Below are 7,536 nucleotides of genomic sequence, written 5' to 3'. Positions count from 1 at the left end.
TGGCCCCTGCATGTTTTGTATGACTCCCAAGCTAACCGTAATTTTTATTAAGGGTTGAACAACAATTTTAAATATAATGTTTTACAAGTTGGGTGCATAGCTCAATGATAGAGTGCTTGCCTATCATGTTCAAAGCCCTGGGCTCAATCCTCAGCACCACAGTTTTTTCCTGTGATAAGTAAAAATTATAAAATTAAAAAAATCAGTGTTTATAAATAAAACTTGATTGATAAACCCATCCCCATTCATTTATGCCCTTGTCTGTTTCTGCTTGTACATTATGAGTAGAATTGAGCATTTGCAATAGACTGTGTAGCCCATAATGCCTAAAATATCTGTGTCTTTTTGGGAAACATTTGTTAGCCCCTCCATAGGAAGTAGAAATTTTGTAGCAAAATATAACTGATTCTAGAAGAAGTGGGAAAGTTGAATAGAACAGTTAAAATAGAAAGGCAATTAAAAATCTATTTTTGAAAAAGTCACCAGAACAGCAGATTTCATGGATTTGTTTCATTTAAAAATTTAAGAACAGGTATTTAAAAAATATTTAAATTAGTCCAGGTCACTGGAAAAAAACAAGTTTCTTTAATACATTTTGTAAAGAGAATAGAATTTTAATACCAAAGCTTTATAAAAGCAGTACAAAAGAGAAAATTGTATTCCAATCTTACTTATAAAGATAAATGCAAAAATTCTAAATAAAATATTAGCAAATAGAACAGTGACACAATTATAACAATACATTCATTTATTAAGGGCAGTTTCCTTCTGGGAATACAAAGGTTATTCAATAGCAGAAAACTTACCACTACATTATAGAAGAAAAAGTAGGTCCTATTAATACATTTAAAAAGAATGTGATAAGAGCCATTAAAATTTTTCTATTAAAAATTAGGATAGATAATTTGTCCATCATTGTTATTGTTAATTATTGTCTTGGAATATTGAATAATTTCAATGCAATTACTGAATGCAATAAGAAAAGAATATTAAATAATTTTTAAAATATTGGAAAATGCACAGATAATACTATTTTCAGATTCTTACTATACAGTGTATTCTTAAATAACCCAAGAGATTATTGCAAAACTATTAAAAGTGGTAGGAGAATTTGGTAAGTAGTTGGATGAACATACAGATATAAGTAACTATTTCTTCATTTTACCAATAATCACTTCAAAAAGGAAAGAAAAAGAAACCTATTAAATGCTTATAAACACAAAAAGTAAAATAATAAACATTCCATAAGAAATTTAGGTAGTGATAAGTATACCTTAAAACTGGTAAAATGTTAAGCTTTTCACTTCATGCAAATAACTATAATAAATAGTATAATCAAGTCAACAGAAAAAATGACAGCTTTCAAAAAACTAGTTTTTTTTTTAATATAACCAGATGTAGTTTTTTTTTCTTTTATTATTCATATGTGCATACAAGGCTTGGTTCATTTCTCCCCCCTGCCCCCACCCTCTCCCTTACCACCCACTCCGCCCCCTCCCCCTCCACCCCGCCCCCTCCCCCTCCACCCCACCCCCTCAATACCCAGCAGAAACTATTTTGCCCTTATTTCTAATTTTGTTGTAGAGAGAGTATAAGCAATAATAGGAAGGAACAAGGGTTTTTGCTGGTTGAGATAAGGATAGCTATACAGGGAGTTGACTCATACTGATTTCCTGTGCGTGGGTGTTACCTTCTAGGTTAATTCTTTTTGATCTAACCTTTTCTCTAGTACCTGTTCCCCTTTTCCTATTGGCCTCAGTTGCTTTAAGGTATCTGCTTTAGTTTCTCTGCGTTAAGGGCAACAAATGCTAGCTAATTTTTTAGGTGTCTTACCTATCCTCACCCCTCCCTTGTGTGCTCTCGCTTTTATCATGTGCTCATAGTCCAATCCCCTTGTTGTGTTTGCCCTTGATCTAATGTCCACATATGAGGGAGAACATACGATTTTTGGTCTTTTGGGCCAGGCTAACCTCACTCAGAATGATGTTCTCCAATTCCATCCATTTACCAGCAAATGATAACATTTCGTTCTTCTTCATGGCTGCATAAAATTCCATTGTGTATAGATACCACATTTTCTTAATTCATTCGTCAGTGGTGGGGCATCTTGGCTGTTTCCATAACTTGGCTATTGTGAATAGTGCCACAATAAACATGGGTGTGCAGGTGCCTCTGGAGTAACATGTGTCACAGTCTTTTGGGTATATCCCCAAGAGTGGATATACCCACTGGATCAAATGGTAGATCAATGTCTAGCTTTTTAAGTAGCCTCCAAATTTTTTCCAGAGTGGTTGTACTAGTTTACATTCCCACCAACAGTGTAAGAGGGTTCCTTTTTCCCCACATCCTCGCCAACACCTGTTGTTGGTGGTGTTGCTGATGATGGCTATTCTAACAGGGGTGAGGTGGAATCTTAGCGTGGTTTTAATTTGCATTTCCTTGATTGCTACAGATGGTGAGCATTTTTTCATGTGTTTTTTGGCCATTTGAATTTCTTCTTTTGAGAAAGTTCTGTTTAGTTCACTTGCCCATTTCTTTATTGGTTCATTAGTTTTGGGAGAATTTAGTTTTTTAAGTTCCCTGTATATTCTGGTTATCAGTCCTTTGTCTGATGTATAGTTGGCAAATATTTTCTCCCACTCTGTGGGTGTTCTCTTCAGTTTAGAGACCATTTCTTTTGATGAACAGAAGCTTTTTAGCTTTATGAGGTCCCATTTATCTATGCTATCTCTTAGTTGCTGTGCTGCTGGGGTTTCGTTGAGAAAGTTCTTACCTATACCTACTAACTCCAGAGTATTTCCTACTCCTTCCTGTATCAACTTTAGAGTTTGTGGTCTGATATTAAGATCCTTGATCCATTTTGAGTTAATATTGGTATAGGGTGATATACATGGATCTAGTTTCAGTTTTTTGCAGACTGCTAACCAGTTTTCCCAGCAGTTTTTGTTGAAGAGGCTGCTATTTCTCCATCGTATATTTTTAGCTCCTTTGTCAAAGACAAGTTGGTTATAGTTGTGTGGCTTCATATCTGGGTCCTCTATTCTGTTCCACTGGTCTTCATGTCTGTTTTCGTGCCAGTACCATGCTGTTTTTATTGTTATTGCTTTGTAATATAGTTTGAAGTCAGGTATTGTGATACCTCCAGCATTGTTCTTTTGACTGAGTATTGCCTTGGCTATTCGTGGCCTCTTGTGTTTCCATATAAATTTAACAGTAGATTTTTCAATCTCTTTAATGAATGTCATTGGAATTTTGATGGGAATTGCATTAAACATGTAGATTACTTTAGGGAGTATCGACATTTTTACTATGTTGATTCTACCAATCCATGAGCATGGGAGATCTCTCCACTTTCTATAGTCTTCCTCAATCTCTTTCTTCAGAAGTGTATAGTTTTCCTTGTAGAGGTCTTTCACATCTTTTGTTAGGTTTACACCTAGGTATTTGATTTTTTTTGAGGCTATTGTAAATGGAATTGTTTTCATACATTCTTTTTCAGTTTGCTCATTGTTAGTCAAAAAACTAGTTGTAACACTGAAAGACACAGTTCATATTGTAACAAATCTAGAGCTCTTAAAAATGGGCAAAAATGCTACAAAAGACTCAAAAGAAAAAACGGGAAAAAGAGAATGAATACATACAGGACCCAGAATACAAGTCCAAATGGCTAACAAACACATGAAAAGAAGTTTTATGCAATGAAGGGAAATTCCTAGTTTAGGGTGCAGGCAGGGGACTTTGGGGGAGGGTAGCTTGGATCACCTATTTAACATATTCCAGGGAGATTCTCTCTCTCTCTCTTTTTTATTGTTGTTCTAGGTAGGGTACAGTGTGGCATTTACAAAAGTTCTTATGATACATCAAATATATCATACTTTGAATTCACCCCCTCCACCATTCTCCTGCATTCCGCTCTGCCCCCATTCTGGGAATAGTTTCAACTGGTCTCGGTTTTCCCTTTATATGCATGTGTACACAGTATTTGCACCATATTTATCTTGCTACACTCTTTCCCCACATCCTCCCCACCTCCCACTGGTACCAACCTAACACAAGTACAGCAATATTATGAAAAACAGGTCACGCTAAGGGGAGGTCACATATGATTGGGGGAGGGTAAAAGAAGGAAGTTAAGGTGAATATGTTTGATGTACTCTCTCTACAATAATTAATGTAGAATTTTTAAACCATTTGAAACCACCATAAGAAAAGGACTAAGGTAGAAAGAAGAAAAATATAGTAGATGAACCAAATTGGGCTATAATTCATACGTACATGGGGGAATCTCTCTGTGCAGCTATTTTAAACAAGCAACAATGTCATTTTTTTTTTCTTTTACAAAATTGGGGCATAGGAGTGCAGAACAGGTCCAGGGAGATTCTCTTAACAAAGCACTTTGCCAGCAGAGTTGTTTTGAGACTGTAGGCCTCCATAGATGGGGTTGGGGGACTTCCTGTTGAAATGCAGAGCGATCTAAATGGGTAGGGCCACTTCAGTGAGTGAGGTGACAGTTGAGAATGCATGAGTGACACCTTCCACCTAGGATTGGTGCTGCCCTCTGGGCTCTTCAGTTGAGGATCGCATGGCTCTCACCTTGCACTCAGGTAAATTAGTGTCTGTGAGAAACCTAAAGCTCCACCAGCCTGCTGTGTCCACACTGAATCTCAATTGGTCTCTGTCTCACCAAGTCCTGTGTGTGTTTAAAGCTGGGTGACATTAATCTGCCTGCTTTTCTGAGGTCAGATGAATTTGTTCCCAGGGTGAGCTGGCCTGTGTGGTAGCCCTCAGGACAAAGACCGTCTGTCCCACCTGGTTGGTATCTGATCCCGTCTGTCTGGTCTGGGTGGTGATGAACACCAATCTGCTCCTAGCTCTCCATGCAGTTGTTCTGGTGCTCTTCATCGTAGTTCTTGCTGGTAGCAATTGAGGTCTGAACAGGAGAAAACAAACAGAGCAAAACAGAATGAAACAAAAACCCTCAGGCTGGAAGTGGTGTGGGATGGAGCAGGTCCCCTTCTGCACCCTCATGCTTGCAGTGCATTTGTGCTTTCAGAGGTTTACTTAGGGATAATTATCTCTAGCTACTTTCTATCCTGATACTGGCACCCTCTTTTTTTTAATGTATTAAATTTTCTACCTCTCCTTGCAGCCATGAACCCAAGGTTTTCTTTCAGATTTGTGGAAGTCGTACCTGTCAGCAATTGCCATCTTCCTATCTCCTGCTTTATCTTCTGATGCATTTGTTCTTACTTGGTCTTTTTCTCCAGACCCATAGTAGGATGGAGAAGGAGTCACAGCCTGGGCTCAAGTCCTTGCTCAGCTGCTTTTATTGCTGTGATATTGATTATGCTAGTGCTCCTCAAACTGAGCATACATCAGAAGCATTTGGAAGGCCTGTTAAAACATCAATTTGTACCTTCAGAGATTCTGATTGTGTAGGTCCAGCGTGGGGCCTGATAATTTGCATTTCTAGTTTCAGGTGATGCTGCTGCTGGTGGTTCACAGACCACACTTTAGAAAGCACTGAATTAAGCCATGCAAGCTCTTGGACCTTGATTTTGCTCCATAGGTAAAATGACAATAAGAGCCTTATGGTATACTGCTGTTTGAAGGACTTTGTGGATTCAATCCTTTCCCTTTACAGTTGAGGAAACAGTGACTCAGGGAAGTGAGAGGACCAATGTTTACTGACAGAGTCAGGATGTAACCAGGCTGGCCCTTTGAGTTCTGGTGCACTGTCTGCAGCACCCCAGTATCCATACTGCATGTGTCTACTATATAGTTTGGATATTTATTGTCAAAGGCTTGGTCCCCAGGGTGGTGCAGTTTTGGGAAGTCATTAGGTCATTGAAGGAATGCCTAAAAGGGTATTATGGATTCTAGTGCCTACCTGTCTTAATCTTCTTCTTGGCCCCTGATGGAGCAGTTTGCTCTGCCATTTGCCCCTCACCATTCCCATCTGGCTCCCCTACCACAGGCTCAAAGTGAAGGGTCCATCTAATCTTAGACTGGAGCCTCCAAAACCATGAGCTGAACAAACCTTTTCTCTTAAATGTTAATTATTTCAGGTTTTCAACTGCAGTAACATGAGGCTGACCAATAGTCTCAAAGTCTTATTCCGTGATTATATGAGATAATGCTACTAGAAGTGTTTATGGCAAAGTTGTAGTCTCTTGACAGAAGATTTCCAAATTCTTTGTGTCCCACATGGCAGGACACAGGGGTGAAAATGGAGTTTATTAAAAGTTAGGGAGGGGAATTCTAAAAGGGGCATGATGGGACCATGTGGAAGCTGGAAGCTGAGAATGTGTGCTTCTCTTTTCTAGGTGCTTGTAAAATTTATGCTAACCTATGGGAAGGGAAGAACCTGGTGATTCTCAACCAACCATCAATGAGTGGGGAGGGGCATGGGTCATCCTTGGGCCAGGTGAGGGTGGTTTCAGTTGTCCTTGAGCTAGGGGGTGAATAACCTACACACATCTGCAATTGAAAAGAAGGCTCAGAGAAAGAGAGGAATGTTCAATTTGAAATACAATATTAAGTCATATTTTCTAAGGGTCCTGAACTTTCCCTAATTCTATCCTGCCTCAAAAGGACCCTATTGACCCTTACAAAAGCAAAGGTGATCACTGTCATCTATTGACTCCTAGCAGTTGGTGTCGGGAGGTCTTCAAAGTTATTTAGTAGCAGTTTTCCTTTTTCATGGTTCTGATCTAAACTAATTAATAAATAACATAAGACAGATGGTGGACAAAACTAAACCAATTGATAAATAATGTACAACAGATGCTGTACAAAAATGTTTCATTATTGATAAAGATAGTTTGAAGGAGAATGAAGCTTTTATCTATTGATGAGAGATTTCTAAATTCTAAACCCAAGAGTTAAAATGAGAAATGAAAGTTTTCTCCCTAATGCTTTTACTATCAGTCACTGCACTTGCATGCTTGATTTTATTTAACCATTTCCACAGTTTTGTGAATTAAATCATATTATTGTCAACATTTTGCAGCTACAGAAACTGAGTTCAGATTTACGTGGTGGCTGGACCAGAACAGAAAGACAGCATTCTTAACAACTGCCTGCCATTAATTTCTGCCAGTGTTTCCTTTTGTGAGCATTCACTGAGTGCCAGGCATGGTTCAACAGAGTTTCTATGAGCCATACTCAATCAAGGGTTCACTAATGGGATTAGGCTTTACATTTTATAGGAGTCAAAAGAAGCAGCTCACGGAAGGCAGTTTTCTCTGTTGCTGGTGGTGGCCTGAAGTCACTCTAATTCAGCAGGTGTACAATTGAAAGAAGAAATGGCTATAAAGTGTGGGAGAGGGAGTATGAACTGGAATCCTGTAAATAGTTGACCTCAAAGCTCCTTGCAGGTATGGGGTGACCTATAGAATGGCTGATACACACTCTGCCCTGGGACTGAAGCTGAAGAGGAGCCCAACCAACAACAATCAACAAGAGTGGCAACAGATCAGCTTACATGAGTAAGACCTTCAGCAACTGCTGCTGCTTTATTTGGTTTTGCAATTC

This window comes from Castor canadensis, chromosome 1 (genome assembly GCF_047511655.1).
Source record: "Castor canadensis chromosome 1, mCasCan1.hap1v2, whole genome shotgun sequence".
Taxonomy (NCBI): Eukaryota; Metazoa; Chordata; class Mammalia; order Rodentia; family Castoridae; genus Castor; species Castor canadensis.
This window is presented reverse-complemented; position numbering follows the sequence as displayed.